Raw genomic sequence first — 21,990 nt, forward strand, 5'->3', positions numbered from 1 at the left:
CTGTATTTGGAATATACTTCACTTCCATCTATCTGATGTTGTCTTCACATTCTTTAATCGCAGTAGAGGAAGAGACGAAGGTATTGATTGTTGCCACAATTGCGTGGGGACTGCTCAAATGCTCTCGGGCTATAATGATGTCACTGATATTCCTCATTGCCATGAAACCTGGTTTCATCCATGCTGTATATAGTATGTTTTCTCAGCTCATTCTTAATTTTTTTTTTTTAATAAGTAATCAGTTTATATTATTCATGAAATTGAATTATAGCATAATGCCTTTTGTTTGTCAATCTTAACTGCATAAAAGTGGATTGATATGGCATGTGTTTGTGGTTGTGGCAGTTTGCTGATATGTGTTATGTTCGATCTGTTTTTCAGTGATATTCTTTCTGATATATCTTTTGAGCCACAACAGCAGCAGAAATATACATCAGTCTTTGATTCTTTTATGTGAGGCTCACTTTGCACTATTGTACATTCTTCAGATTGATTTGGTTTCTAATAGTTTGGAGCGAAAAGGCTCTTTTAGTATGGAAGTTCTATCGCAGTTAGTATGGCACTTGGGTTTTTCAAACGCATTCTTATTTGGCATAGCCAGAAGATCATGTTTATTGCTTTGTTCTATGCATCTTTATCCCCAATTAGTGCACTTGGTTTTCTGTATCTACTTGGCCTTGTCATCTGTTCAACTTTACCTAAACATTCTCGGGTCCCATCCAAATTATTCTTAGTTTACACTGGATTTCTAGTGACAGCTGAATATCTCTTTCAGATGTGGGGTGAACAGGGAGGGATGTTTCCTGGACAGAAACACTCCAATCTATCCCTTTTTTTAGGTTTCTCTGTATTTAAGCAGGGCTTTTGGGGAATAGAATCAGGCTTGAGGGGAAAAGTTCTGGTGATTGCTGCATGTACTTTTTTTGCCCCAGTTGTGTTGTAGCATCTTTCGATCTTTACTGAGACATTGAACTTCACTATGAAATATGTTGACAAGTTATACTCATTAAGTTAATTCTAGGTGTTGGGTTTCTTTTTTTATTTTATTTTATTTATTTTTTATAATAATTTTATGTCTTGTGCATTCCATCTAATGTCTGCATCATTGATGATTATGATTTGCTTTGTGAACTTTGTAAAAGCTTCTGGCAATGTGCACTCAATTGTTGGTGATTGGAGTTTCAAGAAAACCCACTGGTACTGTGATCGATTGCACTCCAAGTGCGATCGATCGCAAAATGTCGAAAACCTACTAGTATTGCGATCGATCGCACTTGGAGTGTGATCGATCGCAAAATGTCGAAAACCTACTGGTACTGCGATCGATCGCACCCCAAGTGCGATCGATTGCAGATTTTTTTTTTTTTTTTATATAATTTTTTAGGACCATTAGGGTCCACTTTGTGGACGCTAATGGTTAACTATCAGCGTCCACTTTGGTTTGGACGCTGATAGTTAATTTTTTTTTTAATTTTTTTAGGACCATTAGGGTCCACTTTGTGGACGCTAATGATTAACCATCAGCGTCCACTTTTAGTGGACGCTAATGGTTGACTATCAGCGTCAACTATGTCTTCCGTTTAAATTATCTTTAGGGTCAAAACATTGAGACTTTTAGGGTTGATAAAGTGAACGCTAAAAGTGATCATTAAGGTCGACTTTAAGTGGACGCTGATAGTTAATTTTTTTTAAAAATTTTTTAGGACCATTAGGGTCCACTTTGTAGACGCTAATGGTTAACTATCAGCGTCCACTTTGGTTTGGACGCTGATAGTTAATTTTTTTTTAAATTTTTTTTAGAACCATTAGGGTCCACTTTGTGGACGCTAATGGTTAACTATTAGCGTCCACTTTAGTGGACGCTAATGGTTGACTATCAGCGTCGATTATGGCTTCCGTTTACATCATTTTTAGGGTCAAAATATTTCGACTTTTAGGGTCGATAAAGTGGACGCTAAAACTAATCATTAGGGTCGACTTTAAGTGGACGCTGATAATCATTCATTTGATCATTAGGGTCGGACTATTAGCGTCGACACCTTTAGGGTAGAAAAGTCGACGGTGTTGTCATTAGGGTCGACTTTAGCACTTTTAGGGTCGACTAGAAGTCGCCCCTAAATAGCTAAATTCTTGTAGTGCATTCCAGGCCACTTTTGCTTTTGCAACCTCCATATCCTTCCCATTCCATAAAAACATATTAAATTTCTGCTCAATAGCCTTTATAACCTTCTTAGGCAGAATAAAAATGTTTGTCCAATAAACTTGCAAACTATATAACACAGAAGAAAGAAGCTGAAGCATTATATTTTTCCCAGAAAACATTCAACATGTACAATATATATTTGCAGCAAAAGCATATAGTATAAGTACTTTAATTAATCTCTTCGCCTTCTTCTTTGTCAGGAATTGATGGAAGGATAGTGCACGAGACTAGAGAGAATGTACGGGCAACAGGTAAAGGAAAACATAAAATAAACAGGATAGAGTTGTTTGGTTATAACCAAACAGAAAATAGAGCACAAGCGTAACGTCATAGAAACTAAAATAAACAGGATAGATTTGTTTGGTTATACAACAGTACTGCACCAAACAGCAAATACCGCACAAGTATAATACGATCATCCACGTCCAAGCGCCATTGCACGACTTAATTGGGTCCGAGTGTTATCGCGTTCATGCATCCTAGTTTTCACGCTTTCCAACAAATCCTTTAACTCTCGATTCTTTACTTCCAAAACCTCCATCAACTGCGCAGCCGTAAGCGCTGGTACATGACATACAGTGATAAAGATACGACATTAAAGTCCAACCAAATATACAACATAAAAACTAAAATAAACAATATATATATATATATATTTGTTTGGTTATAAAACAGTGCACCAAACAGCAAATACAGCACAAGTATAATTCAATCTTCCAAGCCTAATCCTCATCATCAGTGGTTCGTACCCATTGCATTTCCAGCCAATGCACGACACAAATCAACCAGTGTTAGTGAGTTCACCCATCTTAGTTTGCATGCTTTCGCACGAAGTATTTAACCTTAGCTCAATTTGTTCCAAACGCTCCCTCAACTGCTCAGGCGTAGCCGCTGGTATAGTCAATAACAAATTAATGTTAGGGTCATTTCTTTAAACTGACACCATATATATATCATAACAATTTATGAACCAGATAATGATACATGCAAACACGCACATGCACACATGGATTGCAAGTTGATTAGAATATGGCAAATAGACGATATATATATATATATATATATATATATATATATATATATATATGACATTATTTGGTGCCAGCGCGCCTTTTGGGTATTACTGCTCACTTGTCTTACCAATAGCTAACATAAGTATAATTAATTAGTCTCAATCACGAATGGCACCAGAGAATGCATGCTCAACAACCCCCAAATTAATGACATAACTTGATATATATACAATGTTTCAATTGAAGAAATTCATGAGCCTAACTCATCTCATAAAACCGGTTCAATAAGTGAGGGTTGTCCTGCCCATTCCTTATAAATATGTCTAAGATCTTGTTCACAAGCAATGTGAGATTATTCCTCAACACCCTCCCTCACGTGCAGGCCAGTATTTTTCCTGGTCCTTGTCACGGGATAAGTAGTGTGAGCCGCATTCGTCATGTGACAAGTTCTGATACAATAAAGAAATTCATGGGCTTAACTCATCTCATAAAACCGGTTCAATAAGAGAGGGTTGTCTATTCCTTATAAATATGCTCAAGATCTTGTTCACAAGCAATGTAAGATTATTCATTAACATCAATATAACAAATATATAGCTGATGATAGAAAGGAAAAAACCTATTGTATGGTGTCGATTTCTGCCCCTTGGTCGTTGGTGAAGATGCGGAGGTTCACCCATTTAAAAACTTATAAGGAAAAAACCTGAACACATTAACATAAAAGAAAAATCCAAGTATAAAAATTTAGAAAGATTATTTGAGCTAGTACTTAAGTTTAAATTGAGAAAATAAATACATGTGAAATTTTGATATACCATATTTAAAACTTATAAAGAAGTTCGATGTGAGCCTTCATTTTTTTAAAAAAATTTATTCTAATATCTAGTTTTTCTATTTTTCTTCCTAGTTTTCGTTATCGTTAATTATTAAAATTCGTGTACAATGAAAAATGTAAAAGAAAAAAATATTGTGATGTTGTGGAGAGAATTGAATTTTTTTTTTTTTTTTTTGGCATCTTCCAAATAACAAAAGAAGATGGCATACTACGTACGACCGAACTAGGTTTCAGGTGAAATACTACTGAAATATATATACAAAAATTAAGAACATATAGTAAAGTTATTTTTGCTTTTGACTATTTTCTAGTTCTCTTTATACTTTTTGGCTGTTAAAAGACAAAAATGTTTCTTTGCATTCTAGTGTTCATTTTGAGTACATATCTGCTGAGTTGATATGATCCATCCACCCTTAATTAAGAAAAAAAAAAAATAAATAAAACACTAATGGTGGATAGATATAGCATGTATATCAACTCAATAGAAATGTACGCGAAATAGACTCAGAATGCAAAGAAAAAAAATAAAATTTCTATCTAAGGATTTGATCATGTGGTAGATAAACTGTTGAAACGCTTGACCTGCATGCAGTAGATAAACTGTTGTCTATCAAACATAATCCTTGGACAAATTTCAACATGCAATTTTACTTCCAAAAAATATGTTGGCCAGGGACGTTGAATCTTCCATATCTAGTTCCCTGAATAAAATATATGACTTTAACCCAAAAATCCACATCTTTTTTTTTTTTTTTGGTTCACAATTTCCAAAAGGAATTTGATTAGCAATGCTATTTATCATAAATCAAAGCAATTTCAAGAAATTAACTCAAATTCTCATAGCTCTCCAGCAATAGTAGTTAAAATAACTATCGAAAAAGTACAAATTTTTACTTTAACTACTAGTTTTTCTTCACACATTTTAACAAAATCTCTATTTTTATTTCTTTTTTATTGTAAGGAGAGAGAGGGTGAAAGAAGGGAGAAAGAAAAGAATAAAAAAATAGTTAAAGGTGCTGCAGTAAACTTTCATTTGAAAGTTTACTGTCCAAATTTTTGAAAAATTTTTACTTTTGTTGGAGCATTATTATAGCACATAATAGCTAAATATAACATAAATTATTTATTTAAATGGTTTCTTGGAGATACTATGATATATTATAATGAGGAATACTATGTGCTCTTCTAATGTTCTCTTAATATCCACCTAGGACCAGAAGGATATGATGTGAACACTAGGAGATCACCCAACATTTTTCTATTATAATTTGTGTACTTAATGGTAATGATGGACACAATATTACGAAGACATGACAAGAGTATATATTAAGTAGACAAACAAATACCTGTATACAAAAGATAATCACTCAAGAATGGTGTGGTAAATTCCCCCTCAACAAATCAATCCAGCCTGAAGGAGTGCAATGCAGTTTATGTAAGGCCTTGAGGATATTTATAACGAAAACCTAAGACCCCATCATTATCACAAAGTCAATGGCAATGAGCTGGGTTAATTTTCTATTTCAATTTTTTTTCTTATGATGGAGACTTTAATATTCAAACTTCCGCTCATGCCAGATAATATTACTGTGATCGACAAGGGGTTTCGAGGAATTGTTGTGCCATCAGGGTGTGTCACTATGGCGTAGATGTTTGTGGACAAGGGATTTCAAAAATAAAAATATATATTTCCCCAACTTGGCCACGTGCTGTTTGTGACAACGTAGTCTCAAGGGATGCTATATGCTGAAGAAAAACAAACAAATAAATAATAAATAAGGACAAGAATACATGTTTTAAATTAATCAATATTATATATATATATATATATATATATATATATATATATATATAGAACTCTTAAGACATTTCACCAACTATATTTTATATTCTAATAATTAGTTTAAAATTAAATTATTATGATTTTATTATATGAGTGCTTATTGTTGAAGCAAAATTTTTGACAAAGGGATTTAAATGGATAAAAATATTTAAAGGCATAAAAATAATAACAATTAAGAAAAAACAATGGTATTTTGCAATTAACTGAAAACATTTAGGTAAGCCACATTTCCCAAACACAACCAAGTATTTAAAAATATTTTACATTTAAATAAATAAACCTTAAAATCAAACTGAGACAATGCATAAATATATAGTTTCTTATTTTTTTTTAATTGTTGCCGCACGGTAATCAAGCTGATCAGAGTCAAGTAATAAATGGTTAAGCTCGATTTGTTTAATTGTTTTTCAAATACTTGCCGAACTTCAGCGTATTACAGAACTAGATAATTTGTCCAAGCTCTGTTTATTTATTTTTCGAACTAACCAAGGCTTATAATTCGAGAGCTACTCAATTAATTTATTCATTCTATTTATAATGTAAATGTCGTGATTGTTTGCAAATTCATAATAATTATTAGTTATTTAATTATTGCAAAGATTTATTATTTGTGTAATTAGATAAATTAACTTAAATGTTAAATAATCTAATATCAAGTTTATATGTTTGTATTGTAGTATGTATATATACTAATTACACACACATATATATAGATATACGTAAACTCATTCATATACACACAAATAGACATATATCTATATCAAGCTTCACAATAATAATAATAATTCAAGCTATATTTATTATATTACGAAAATAATTTATTTTTATCTTTTAAATAATTAATATGTTCTCGTTACAAAGTTAAACATAATATTACAAAAATAAGAAAAATGAATTTATAAGAATTTATACGAGTCGAGTTGAGTTTATACGAGGTTAGCTCGTTTAATAAATAAGTCTAAATATTTGTTCAAACTCTATTTATTTAATAAATGAATTGATTATGAGTTGAGCTTATCTAAGTGGAGCCCTAGCTTGATTGCGAGGGGCTCATTTGTTACAGCTGTAATTGTCAAACTTTGACCGAGAGACATGGACTGATCTTGTTTTGTGGTCTATACATGGAGTCCATTAAAAAAATTAATTTGATAAAGTTTTAAAGAGTGTTTTTGAGATTTTTTTTTCTTCTTTTTTAAAAATTGGTTCGAATTTTGAAATTAATTTTTTACTTTATTTTTGAAAAATGTGTTAGTAGTGAGATTACACCTAAAATTCTGATGGGCTAATTGATATATTAGAAGAAAAAAATTTCTCATCGAGAAGTGAATAGAGTTTTACAAAATTTTATCATAAGAGATATGCTACTTAACATTTTCTAAGTGTTTCTATTAACATTCTCAACTGACATAGCATGCTCAATTTATTTTTTATTTTTTATTCTTTTAAAAAAAAAAGAAACAATCAATGATAAATTAAGCATGCCCCGTCAACTGAAATTACTAGGAGAATACTAAATAGCATATTTCTTACGAAAAATTAATTCTCTGTCCTAAAATAAAAATTTGTCAATTTTTTTCTATATTTTTGATGACAAGGAATTAATATCCTCCAATTTATTGTCCATCTGGCCTTTGAGTCAAATCAGTCCCCATTGCAAAAGTAAGAACATTTTGACAATAGAAATGCTACACACACTCTAATATTCTCATTTTCACACTCATTTGCGTAACTTTTAAAATCAACATTGGATTAAGATGTATTATTATTATTAGATTTTGATTTAATAATGATTTTAAATTTTACATTAGAGAATTTGTGAATGAGAGTGGGAGTGTGTATCTTCACGCTTTTAACAAATTTTTAATTTTTTGAACATTATAACAAAATAAATTTGCCCAAAAAAATGTCACATGTTTCTGACAACGTAATCTCAAGGGCTACTATGCTGAATGTTGGGAATTGCGCCCCCACTTTTAACCCCAGACTATAAGAAAAGGACCTAGCCCATGCGAGTCCATCAACAATCGAGAGCAATCACTTACAATCACCACTTTCAAGCCCCGAGCCCCGGCCACGATCAAGGCTAGGTGACCGTTTCCTTAACGAGGAACCCTTTTGCGATTGGGGTTGGGATCGAGTTGTTCACTCCGATCGCTTCATTCAATTTGTTTGACAGGATCCTTTCAAGATCTCGTCATCAATGGGGTAGACCTTGTAAAAGATACGCTAATGAATGTGAGCTCCTATTCGGCACTGTCAAGGTATAGAAGGAGAATCTCCAATTATCCCACTAATAGGAGGGGATCCGGATCCATTGAAACGATTAACTGATTGTTTATATTACTTGAGTAATTCTAGAAAATCTACTTGTATCTTACTAAAAATGAAGTCTATTAAAATCACTATTTGATCAATTACAAGCCCAATGGTGATTTTAATAGCCACATCATTTTTCGTAAGACACAAGTAGACCACCTAAAATTGCTCACATTACTCGGACAAAACTAAAGTCACATCAATTACTACAACTGATCAGAAGTGGTATGAGACCTCTTCACATTCAGCTTTGCCAAAGCCCCTCCCTAACTTAAAGGTCTAGATAAACCAGGGATTACCCAGCATGCATTCAATGCTCAACGACTATAGTCTATATAAAAAACTCGGAGCCTTGGTATGTAGCATCTTTTAGCAATTTGACATTTAAAACCATATACTGTTATATATTATCCATTTTTATGGTGATAACTAAGTTATTTTCGGCTCATTCCGAAAAGATCTTTATCTTATATATACCTCTTTTTTATGACTCGATGAGCAGAGGTCCACATAAACCTAGCCGAAAATTTTCTTGATATGTTTATAAAGTCAATTTTAAAGTAAAGATTTATTTCAAGTTCGCCGTTGCATTGATTTATTAGGGATATTTCATTAGCGTCTCGTGGTTAATTGAGAAATTTTTTTTGTAACATTATTTCGGTTGTTAAACTAATCTTAAAATATTAGTGCAACACATGCATTAACAAATTAAACAATTTTTGTTTCTTCAAAAAAAAAAAAATTAAACAATTTTAGAAAGAGCAAATCTAGCCCGACATGCATATGGCTTGATCATAAGTGTCCCAAGCTCACAGAAAGCATATTCCTGGCGTATTATGCAGAGGAACTTCTTGTAATCTTATTCTAGTAATATTAAATTACAACTGGGTAGAATATTATGTCAGCTGGTCAGTTTACAAAAATGAGTAGACCCAAGAGACCGGCTTCTAGTGTGAGTGCTGTCTCATTCTTTGTTGTCCATATGTAAGTAGAGGTGTAAAAGTGAAGCTGTTAACTGTATTATCAGAAATAATTGGAACTGGATGTTAAATCACCACTTGCTCTAAAAGTTTTTCATGTGTGGGTTCAAACTCTCTTATAATAGGTGAGGCCCAACATATGAAATATATAATTTAAAAGAGGATAAATGATAAAGCTTAAACTGATAGGAAGAGGTAAATTTAATCATTTAATAAACACTTTAACACCCCTCTCACGTGGGAAACGGATCCTCTCCATTTCAAGTAAAATGGAGAGTATCTATCTAGTGCAATTAGGAGGGCATACTTATTCAAAATATTTTGCCCAAAAAATAAATGGACAATATTGCCCTCTAAAATGCACTAAATAGATCATCTCCATTTCACTTGAAATTAAGAGGATCCTTTTTCTCTCACGTATGGGCTCAAACTCCCTTCTTAATAGGTGATGCCCAACATGTAAAATATTTAATTTAAATGAGGGGTGATTTGATGAAGTCAAGAATAGAACCCGTGAACTTTGACTCTGATACTATGTTAAATCACCACATATCCTAAAAGCTTAAGCTGATAAGAAGAAATAAAGTTAACCATTTAATCATTAATTGAATATTGGATAATCCCCAAATCCAATGATAAATTTAAAGGTCACATCATAGAGGAATATGATTCTTATATATATAGCATTACTCTTTTATTACTCAAATCAACTTTTAATGAGAAAGTAGTCTTCCTTGAAATAAATAGGTCCTTCAATTCATATAAACTTGAATCAACCATTCCTAATAATGAATTATGTAAATTATGATGTCTCTCATCTCTTAAACACAACAAAACACTAGCGCGCAGTTAATCATTGCCTGGTTAATGGTTTAACAGTTACCTGACGAACAAGACCAACATTTAAAAATTATTACTTTTGTCTACGTCTATTTATTATTTCTTTAGGGAATAAATGTAGAGATTCATAGTACTCATATATATAAAACTTTAAAATAACATAATTCTAAATGAGGGGAGAATTACTCCTGTTTTAAATCTCTCTTTGTCAATGTTCAAATTTTATGCTTTCTGATCCAAACTATAAAATATCAAACAAAACTATAATTGTTCTTACAACATACGACACCTTCCTCTAATGTTCTTCTAATATTAAATTACAAATGGGTACAATATGTCAGCTGGTCGATCAGTTTTGCTGTCACCTTCTTGTAATGTTCTTCTAGTATTAAATTACAAATGGGTACACTATGTCAGCTGGTCAGTTTACAAAAATGAGTAGGCCTCAGAGGGCTTCTAGTAGTACTGGACAATATAAGGATCAAGAAGTATTCACTGCCTTGAAATCATATACATATCATTAGACGAGCCTGTCCAATTAAGATGAGAATTTTATAGATGAACCTAGCTAGCTAGTTTGAAAGGTAGAGAAAAATGCATGAAATCTTATGCATTCATTTACTGGAAAGGACAATATGAATAACTAGCTAGGACAGGAGATCTAGATAACAAATTAACAAAATCTAAAAAACTTTTTCTGATGTCTATCCATTGTTTCTTTAGAGAATAAATGTAAAGATTCATACCGATCATTATTTAATGATAATATTCTTTCGACACTTTTAATGTTTAAGAGTATAATTGAAAAAGTAATAGAAGGTCACAGGTGGGAAGTGAAGTTTTCCCAAAATTAGACTATGTGATAGTTTTATTATGATTATTTTTTTATTGCTAACTTTGGAGTTTATATATATATATATATATATCACACAAAATTAAGAAACTGTTTAATTATATATATCGAGGGCACGTTAGTGCGTCTTTCTTCCTCTTCTTTTACTCCTATATATATATATTTCCCAGGATCTTTTGTTGTGTTAATTTGACTAATCTTTTAGCAGGCTCCAAGTACAACTATGAGAGACAGAGAGAGAGAGGTGAGGTAATTAAGGGGAGACAAAAGAAGCTTCTGTGCTGTACTTTGTTATAAGATGTAGAAAATTGTTTAGGCAAAAGTTGTCAGACCATGGGTGAGGGGTGACAGAATCCAAAGTGCTTGAATTGAGCTGCAAATGATTTACAATTGCATGGAAGAATGTGCCTTGAATCACTTGCCATATTTTGACATACTCATAATTCTATCATATACGTACATTACTGATTTCTCGATAAACAAAACTCGAATGCATAAACTCCTATATATATATACCGACCGCCACCGTTGTTGTAAATTTATTTGGGTTGCAGACATTATTTGGGTTGTTAAACTAATCTTAAAAGATTAGCGCATCACATGCATTAATAATACATTACTAAATTTCAGAAATAAAAGGTGCTAATGCGACATATGCATGCATGGATTGATCATATATAAGCGACTCAATTGCTCACACAAAAGTAAAATATTGCTGGCGTATTATGGAGAGCAACTTCTTGTAATGTTCTTCTAGTATTAAATTACAACTGGATACAATATGTCAGCTGGTCAGTTTACAAAAATGAGTAGACCTCAGAGGGCTTCTAGTATGTGATGATTACACTGCCTTGAAAATCATATACATATATCATAAATGGGTTTGGTTTAGGATTTATGGATTAACTTAATGTGGGTGAGTGCCCTCTAATTGTTTGCAGTACTCCACATGCAGTCACATAGACATGTGATACATGTCCATCTGCAGGCACATAGATGCTATAGCATGTCAATTTTTTTAATTTTTTTTTTTTAATTATTGCACTAAATTAATCACATTGGGACAATTTTACTCAAATCAACTTTTAATGAGAATGTAGTCTTCCTTGAAATAAATATATAGGTCCGTCATACAAACTTGATTCATTCCTAGTAATGAATTATATATATATATAAATTATGATGTCTGACATCTCTTAAACACAACAAAACACTTTTGTCTGATTAAAGGTTTAACATTTACCTGAACAAGACCAATATATAAAAATTAATACTTTTCTCTACGTCTATTTATTATTTCTTTAGGGAATAAACGTAGAGATTCAACTTAAGGACACTCATTATTTAATGATATTTTTTTGAAGTTGGTTTCCAGTAATGTTCTTATACGACAGTTTTAATTGTATAATTGGTTGAAAAAGATAACTTTGAAAAGAAATTAGATTGTTTAAAAATTTGTCCAGTGGTAAGTACTCCTTGAGGAATATTCTAATCCTTTGAATTTCTTTAAAAGTTCATAATATTAAATCTTTACTATTAATAATTTCACTTTTGAAAATTCTAAAACGACTCCAATTATCACCTACTCACACGTCTAGGAGTTTTACAGAAAATAACTAGAAAGCAGATCTAACTAAGCAGTTAAAAGGTCAACCAAATACTGATATGAAATATGCAATCAAGAACACAGAAATTTGGTTACGAAGAGGAAACCATTTAGAGAACTCTCTAAATGTAAAACCTCTCCGGGGCAGCCAAACCCAGGAAATCAATTCACTATATAGAAGAATAAGGAATACAAGAAGAATAACAAAACCTTTGACTCTTCCTTGCACACGACAAGTGACCCACTTGACTTCTACCTCAGTAGCCCTTTCCAGAACATCTGGCACGATTCTTCTAAAAGATTTCCTTTCACCGGAACTCCGATTGGCTTCACGTATTTTCTCTTCAACAATAATCTAAAACAAATTCTCTCTCTCTAAGCACCCAGATATTTGCTCAATAAAATACGTACTTGTAAATGTAGTAAAATCGTGTTTAAATAGAAAATAACCCTAATAAGTCAGCCAGGTCTGGACCCTGCAGATCTGAGGTCTGGACAGGCCTCATAAAATGCACTTTCGGGAATTGGGGTCCGGACCCGGGGAATTGAGGTCCGGACCCTGCTTGAAAAATCAAGTTTCTGGAAATGGGGTCCGGACCCGGCTTCTGGAGGTCCGGACCCGGACTGTCCAGTCTTCATCAACAACTCCGATCGATAAGCGTTTGTGGTCCGATTGAGCTGAAATTTTGCAGGGACGTTCATAACACATGAATCTACATTATGAACGGTGGAGATTGGATTCTGAGCATTCTATATCAGTGTTTGAGCCGTGAACAGTAGCATCTGCATTTTGGAACTGAATTAAGCCAACACAAGAACTAACAAACTCCCCCTTTGGCAATTCAGTGACAAAACCAAAATGTCGAGCCAATCCCATCATCTCCCCATATTTACTCCCCCTTTTTGTCACAGAATGACAAAAGGTCTTCATGTTTCCTGAAACACTTCACAAAATACATCAAGGCATATGTGGAACAAGAAGACATAAATAAAACTCATGAAAAAAAATGATGCGTGATTATAAAGAAACATCAACAAAACTCCCCCTCAATGTATGACTCAATTAACAACAGGAAACTGGAAATGCAAAGCATGTTTCTCCCCCTTTAAAAGTTAAATGAACACACATGATAACACATCAAAGACTCATGTATTGCACAATGAATATCCAAAAGCTTTCCTTTTTTTTTTTTCTTTTTTTTTTCTTTTCTTTTTCTTTTTTTTTAAAAAAAAAAACAAAACACCAAAGAAAACTTGTATAGATAAGCAATAGATCATGCATGCTCGTATGAATATCTGAACAATTCGGAGTGATCAACAAGCTACACTTACACCGTAAATGTACCATATGCATGACACAACCTTGGTCTGTGAATTCAGTCAAGTAGGCAATAATCAGAAATCTCATGTGATGGTGTAGTGTGTGAGTACTCCCATTAACTAAGATTTCATCAATGAAAGGTAAATCTAGGCAGACATTTTGTAAAGGAAGACCAACAGTCTGATTCAAACCACAGTAAAACCTTATAATGTTAGGACCTAGATTCCCTCATCCGATACACTCTCCCTGAGACTGATCATTTTCTTTTACCATGTCCTTTAGTAATCATCTATTTCCGCAATGATTTGATCACTGATTCTTTCTTTAGGGACAGACAGAAGCAAAATGAAATCATCTGAGCTTATTTTATGCCCTTTTTTTTTTTTTTTTTTTTTTTTTGTTGGAAAATGGTGGAATTTTTTTGGAGCTAGGTTCAACTAACGAGTTGGTCAAGTGGCAAGATTCTACACTGCCTATCTTCCAAACAAAATGTTTTCTCCAAATTTCCAAACATATAACAAAAATCTAAACCTAATGGGGCAAAAAGTGCACAATTTCGAACATGAGAAAAACTGACTCTTACTCCTTTAACAGTCTTCAGAAAAACAAGGTATATCAGAAACATATGGAGCAATAGATGTAAATTGCAGAAATATTGACCCCACTCATATGTAAAATATTCATTTGAGCACAAGACATGAGAAACTGAGTATCTAACAATTAAAACAATCTAAAAGAATAAAAAATAATCAAAGAAAATAAAAACAAAGCAAACAAAAATTAAGAAAAAAATGCCCTAGAACAGCTATAGACAAATATCAATATGCTCAATTTCTAGGCATGGTCTATGTGCCCACCTAATCTAGGTGAGTCCATTACCACTCCCCCTCAATGGGTGAATGGTATTAATCTTCTTGACCCAAACTTTCTTCACATCAGGGACAACTGTGTAACTCTTATCCAAGACATCTAACCGTGTTACTACGTCTCTCATCATGTTGAATAATTTCTCATAACTATTTCTAGAATGGAAATATTCTCTTTTAGGCTCATGACTGTTAAGCTGAAAACACTTAGGACGAATATGTCCAATCTTACCACAGTTATGACACGTAGGAATAAACCTTTGAGAAGGTTGGTTCCTTAACATGTGCATACTTCTCGACTTAGAACTAGACATATAGGAATCAGTTAGAGTTCCCTTACCTTTTCCATCTTTGGAAATTTGAGGAGAAATTACCTTCTTTTCAGCCAAGCTATCTTCTTTGTTCACTGGTTTCACAAAAATCATCTTTGAAGAAGAAGCAACATTAGTAGATAAAATAGCAGATTTATCAAAACCCAATCCAGTTCTATCAAACGAATGTTTCTGATTATGTAGCATTTGATTTAGCTTTTCACTAGAGAATTTTGTTAAATGATTCTTTGATTCATTCAGTTCATTCTCTAAGGATTTCACTTTGGCAATTAGCATTTGATTTTCAGACATCAAAGTATTATGAGTAGCAAGAGAATCAGTTAAGGTGACAGAAAGTTGATCATTTTCAAGATTAACCTCATTGAGTTTCTTCAATTGCTGCTTATTCAGCTTTTTCAGTTTAGTGTATTCCACAAAGAGATTATTATAAGCATTTTGCAAATCATCTTCTTCTTCCGAATCATTATCGGACACACCTTGTTTGTCTTGAGAATTACACTCACTATTCTCATGCTCACTCTCATAACTAACTCCAAATGCTAAGTAATTAACTCCTTGTTCAGCATCGTCCTTGTCTGACTCATCACTTTGAGTCACATTAAATGCCTTGCCATTTGACTTTCTCAAGTTAGCACAGTCAACACGAATGTGTCCATGTCCTCCACATTCGTGACACTTGATACCTTTAGGTGACTTTCCTTTCTCAACATTCTCATTTCTAGATTTCTCAGAAAATTGTGAATTGCTATTTCTAAGATTTCCTTTCTTGGCTCTAAAGAATTTCCTAAACTTCTTAGCAAACATAGCAATTTCTTCCTCATTTCCAGAATCCTCATCAGATGAACCACAAGAGTCAACCTTAACATTTTTTGCCTTAAGAGCAATATTTTTGGTGTTCTTGTGTTTAGGAAGAATTAGCTCAAAGGTCTGAAGGGAACCTACAAGTTCTTCTACTCTCATAGTATCTAAGTCCTTGCTCTGTTGTATAGCAGCAATTTGGGGAATAAACCTCTCAGGCAAAGATCTTAAGATTTTTTTCACCACTTTAGCATCATCCATTTTCTTTCCCAAATTAATGGTAGAGTTTCTAATGGCACTAAGCTTTGAATAGAATTCATCAAAAGTTTCATCTTCCTGCATTCTAATCTCCTCAAATTGAGAAACCAACATTTGAATTTTTGAAGTTCTAACAACCTTAGTTCCTTCATGTGTGATTTCTAAAGTTTCCCAGGCTTCCTTAGCTATTTCACATCTAGAAATTCTAGAAAATTCCTCATTTGAAACAGAGATGTAAATAGCATTTATAGCTTTGTCATTCGCAGTAGCATTATTCTTTTCCTCTGTTGTCCATTCAGCTATTGCTTTTTCTGGACGTGTCCATCCAGATTCAACAATATGCCAAACATTAATGGATTTAAAATATGCTCTCATACGAATTTTCCAAAGCGTATAATTTGTTCCGTCAAAGACGGGAAGAGAATTAGGAGCAACAGTATGAGACATTTGATATGGAGTCTCGGATCACACTCAGGAAATAAATCCTTCACAGAGTGAACCCGCTCTGATACCAATTGAAAATTCTAAAACGACTCCAATTATCACCTACTCACACGTCTAGGAGTTTTACAGAAAATAACTAGAAAGCAGATCTAACTAAGCAGTTAAAAGGTCAACCAAATACTGATATGAAATATGCAATCAAGAACACAGAAATTTGGTTACGAAGAGGAAACCATTTAGAGAACTCTCTAAATGTAAAACCTCTCCGGGGCAGTCAAACCCAGGAAATCAATTCACTATATAGAAGAATAAGGAATACAAGAAGAATAACAAAACCTTTGACTCTTCCTTGCACACGACAAGTGACCCACTTGACTTCTACCTCAGTAGCCCTTTCCAGAACATCTGGCACGATTCTTCTAAAAGATTTCCTTTCACCGGAACTACGATTGGCTTCACGTATTTTCTCTTCAACAATAATCTAAAACAAATTCTCTCTCTCTAAGCACCCAGATATTTGCTCAATAAAATACGTACTTGTAAATGTAGCAAAATCGTGTTTAAATAGAAAATAACCCTAATAAGTCAGCCAGGTCCGGACCCTGCAGATCTGAGGTCCGGACAGGCCTCATAAAATGCACTTTCGGGAACTGGGGTCCGGACCCGGGGAATTGAGGTCCGGACCCTACTTGAAAAATCAAGTTTCTAGAAATGGGGTCCGGACCCGGATTCTGGAGGTCCGGACCCGGACTGTCCAGTCTTCATCAACAACTCCGATCGATGGGCGTTTGTGGTCCGATTGAGCTGAAATTTTGCAGGGACGTTCATAACACATGAATCTACATTATGAACGGTGGAGATTGGATTCTGAGCATTCTATATCAGTATTTGAGCCGTGAACAGTAGTATCTGCATTTTGGAACTGAATTAAGCCAACACAAGAACTAACAACTTTGATTAGACATTTTGGGATCTACACGATGAATTTTTCAAGAGAGAACTCACTAGATTCTAGACAAAAGACCTTATTACACCAAAGTTTTGAATTTAAGAATGCAGAGTCATGATGATGTTACGTTATATATGGGCATTTATATTTGTTTTTGAAACATATTATATTCATATAAAACTTTAAAATAACATAATTCTAAATGTGGGAAGAACTACTGCTGTTTTAAATCTCTCTTTGTCAAAGTTCGAAGTCTATGCTTTATGATGCAAGCTACAAAATGTCAAACAGAACTATAATTGTTTTAACAGCTAGCGTATGGCACCAAACGGAAACAATGAAATCGAATTGGTTAATACTTTAAAACTGAATTGAAAAAGAACACATGCCATATGCCTTTATATAGGCTAATTTTGAGTCTTCTCCAATAAAAATACTTGGATAAAAAGCAAAAAAAATACAAAAATACAAAAATACAAAAATAGTCCCGAGACATGGGAACAAGGCAAAATACTTGTAGACAAAGCGAAAAGATGTTATTTTCAAACTAATCCTCAAAACTTAAGCCCAACTCTAGTCATGCTTGTGCTGATCTTCTCTCTCAGGAGATTCTAGCACCATCAATTCGGTATTATACCGACAACTCATATGCTAATTCTTCAGGATCAGGCTCTGTGGGTTGAAAAGAATTCGTCATCAAATTCAAATCATCTTTGCCTCAATCTTTCATATGTCCAGTCAATTTCTTCTATCATATATTTCTCAACACCAAAACAACTTTGTTGAGGTTCAATAATGCTGCTCTGCTCACTTGCACAACTCTTAGAACATGCCTTGCGGGGTGCGATTTTGAATGCCATAAAAGAATTTGGCTTCCCTCACTGAATACCAATTAGTTTTTAGATGAGATGGTCAAAAGTTAGATCCCATAAATGGTATCAGAGCAAGGGTCATGGGTTTGAATCGTGGGAGCGTTATGTTGAGGAAGGGATTGTTGAGGTTCAATAATGCCGTTCTGCTCACTTAGATGGCTCTTAAAACATGCCTTGCGGGGTGCGATTTTGAATTCCATAAAAGAGTTTGGCTTCCCTCACTGAACACCAATTGGTTTATAGATGAGATGGTTAAAGGCCCGATCTAACAAACATGATACCAGAAGAGAAACAACTTGCAACCCATCACAACATGACTCTAAATAGTAGATTTGAAGTTTGTCACACCGGTTTGAGATAAATTAGTCTTTATATGCTCTTGATTTATTGTCTTAAATTCACTATGAATAAAAATTCTCAAAAAATGAACAATTCTTTCTAGACTAGAACATAATCAAATTGTCCTCCAACCCGCCAAAACTAACTTCAAGATTTTATTTATGAAAATTTGACTACAAAAAATTCAAGCCCTATGAAATCAACGTAAATAATTTTCTCAAGAACCTAGTGAGATATTTCACTCTTTGGACTTTCATCAAACACACAGTGGACATCATTCTCTTCAACAATTTCTATGGTATTAACCAAAAAATTTACCTCCTCCAATATATTCTCTTCCTCAAGATAGATGCCGTAAATCTGTGCTAAGTTTGAATGTACTGAAGAATCTCTCTTGAAAAATCCAACTCTCCTCCATATGAGATAGAGTTGGCAGATGGGCTTGAGGCTTGATAACAATAGTCAAGGCGATGAGAGTGCTAGAAATTTCTGGATGCTCAAATCTAAAGCCTAAGTCTCCATGCTTCATCCCGACCATGGTGTTTCCAAACTAGAATATGATTGGAATACAGGTTCTTGGAACTGGAACTTGAATTATGATTGTCAATACACTACAAAAAAAAAACCATATATAGTGACTCTTGGAATATGACGTTTTAAGCTAAAAAAAATGTCATTATTGATGTAGTGACGTTTGCATAGTGACACTTACCAAAAGATTCTAAACATAGTGACTGGACTCAATAGTAGTGACATTTGTGCAGTTAAAACGAAATTAGAATGTGACATTTAGAGCCACACGTCACCTTTTGGAAGGTGATGCTTGAACAGTTCGGGTCACCCTTCAGAGGGTGACACTTATATATATATATATATATATATATATCGTATGCATGAATTTTGTACCACCAAGGGCAGGGTTAACACTGCAACTTGTGTTTGAAAGTATATGTTATATATGTAGGGGTGATCACACCATAATTAGTATGGTCATCCCCACACCTAATCATCTCTATAGAAGGTGATAATTTTCATAGAGGTATAAGAGAACAAATACAACTCTTGATGAAGAGTTGTATTAGACTACTATATAAAGAGAAAGACAGTACGTAATTATTCATTCCAAGCATTTTTATACAATATCTATTTTTCTCTCTTCTCTTCTCTTTAGTCCTCTATAGGATTTTTATCCTCACGGGACAAAATCCTTCTACGAAGATCATCATTATATTTTCCTACAATGGTATCAGAGCCCAACGAACAATGGACAACAAAGAGAAACAACAAATTGAAGAAAAATCTGTAGAAGAATCTACACAATATGAAGATTATCAAACTTTCATATGACAGATTATCCATATGACAGATTATCCAAACAATCAATAGACAAGTAGTGGGATTGGCATCGACAATAGCTTTCTACAATCTCCAACAAATGGTTGGCAATCCAAACGTGAAACTCCTTACTGTTACATTGGGGGGTTTTCAATATTCAAACAGTGTTGAAGTTTTGAAGAGACGTTATTTATTGGAGAAAAATTATTGGAATACTTATCTGGAATCTCCACCAACAAAAACTGAGAAACAATTTCTCTACAAGAGGGAAGCGACAACACCACCAGGTTTTTAGCATGTTGAAGAATCATCCCTAAAGAGCAAGGAAATTTTGCCAATTTGAGAGAAAGACAAAGAATCTGTCCTAGAAAACTCAAAAAGATCAGGTTTTTCTTCCCCTTTTTCAACTGTAATGGCATCAATTTTAGAATGTGGAAACGGAAAATTTCTTTTGTACTAATGCATGAGAAAATATTATACACTCTTAATTCTGTAAAACTAGAATTAGATGGTGTAAATGATGCAGAGGTTGTCAAAAAACAAGAAAAATGGCAAGAAGATAACCGTATGGCAAGAGCTACCCTTCTACACAACATGAAGGATAATATCATTCCTCTTTTTGAAGAACATGAAACAACAAAAGGTATGATGGAAGCTTGATGTAGACTACAATGTCTTAGAGTATATGAGGAAGACTCGAATGGATGATTGTATGAAGACGCCCCGAAAGATGGTGACACGTTCCTAGACTCGCGTGGCAACGGAGGTTGTCCCTGGAATTGCGATCGATCGCACCTTGACTGCGATCGAGCGTAGTGCACCTGATATGGAGAAGGTCGTCTCTGGAACTACGATCGATCCACCCCTACATCAGCGATCGAGCACATGATCAAGCACAGAAGTCCTTGGAAGTGCGACCGAGCGCATGGTCGAGCGCACAAGTCCCTGGTAGTGCGATCGATTGCACTATACCTGCGATCGAGCGCACTCGGGGTAATCTATGTTAATTTTTCGCTATTTTTTGCTTTTAATTGACTTTGTTTACTTGTTTTATTAGGATTAGGGTTTTGGGAGCCTTACTTCAGTCCTTTATTAGTATTAGGAGTCTTGGGGCTATAAATATATGATTATAGCCTCTTGAAAAGACAGTTTATGTTATTTGATCAGTTTTCTCTAAATAAGAATTACTCAGAGGAGTTTTCTTCATATTTTGCCTTAAAACCTTAGATAGACTCTATAGTTTTTAGAAGAATTCTCAAATCCTTGATAGACTCAAGATCTAAGAATTATTTATCTTCCCACTTAGTTAGGCTGCATCAGTTGGTATCAAAGCTCAGTCACTTTCCATAGCTCCAAACACAAGAGGAAGGAAGGGCAACCGCTTTGCAAGCTTGCACGACGTGTATGAACGTGATGATTCAATTCATGAAGAACAAGAGACACTGGGAAGACGTGAGGAAGGGCAGGTTGCGGTTATGAGGGATCAGATTGAAGACCTCACCACCCAACTGGCCGACGCACGCCTCCATGACTAGAGTCGACTGCGACCCCCACCACATGTGTTGGAGGAGGAAGACGAAGGTGACGACAGGTATGGATGTGCAAGCCCTTTTGCGGAGCGCCACACGCTGGGCCGTTGACCCCCTGCACAAGCTTATGCTAATCGGTGGGAGAGCGAATTCAAACTTGAGATTCCAGAATTCCAAGGGGGTCTTCAACCCAAGAAATTCCTGGATTGGGTGGTGGCAATTGAAGATTCTCGACTTCAAAGGGGTACTGAAAGATCGACGAGTTTCTTCGGTCGCAACCAAGATCCGAGGAAAGGCTGCGGCATGGTGGCAGCAATTGAAGCAAGCTAAGGCGAGAAAAGGCAAGAGAAAGCTCAACAATTGGGATAAATTGTTGAGGAAGATGCGACCCGCCTTTTTGCCCAACAATTATCTCCGAACCATGTATCAACGGCTGCACAATTGGAGTCAAGGTTCAA

General features: G+C 34.3%; 1 pseudogene; it reads left to right on the top strand.

Annotated features, from left to right (window-relative positions):
• Positions 1-21,538, top strand: part of LOC148588025 (protein HIGH CHLOROPHYLL FLUORESCENCE PHENOTYPE 173, chloroplastic-like) — a 35,904-nt pseudogene extending 14,366 nt beyond the window's left edge.
• The last annotated feature ends 452 nt before the right edge of the window (positions 21,539-21,990 follow it).

This window comes from Corylus avellana, chromosome 1, assembly GCF_965113065.1.
Source record: "Corylus avellana chromosome 1, dhCorAvel1.hap1.2, whole genome shotgun sequence".
Taxonomy (NCBI): Eukaryota; Viridiplantae; Streptophyta; class Magnoliopsida; order Fagales; family Betulaceae; genus Corylus; species Corylus avellana.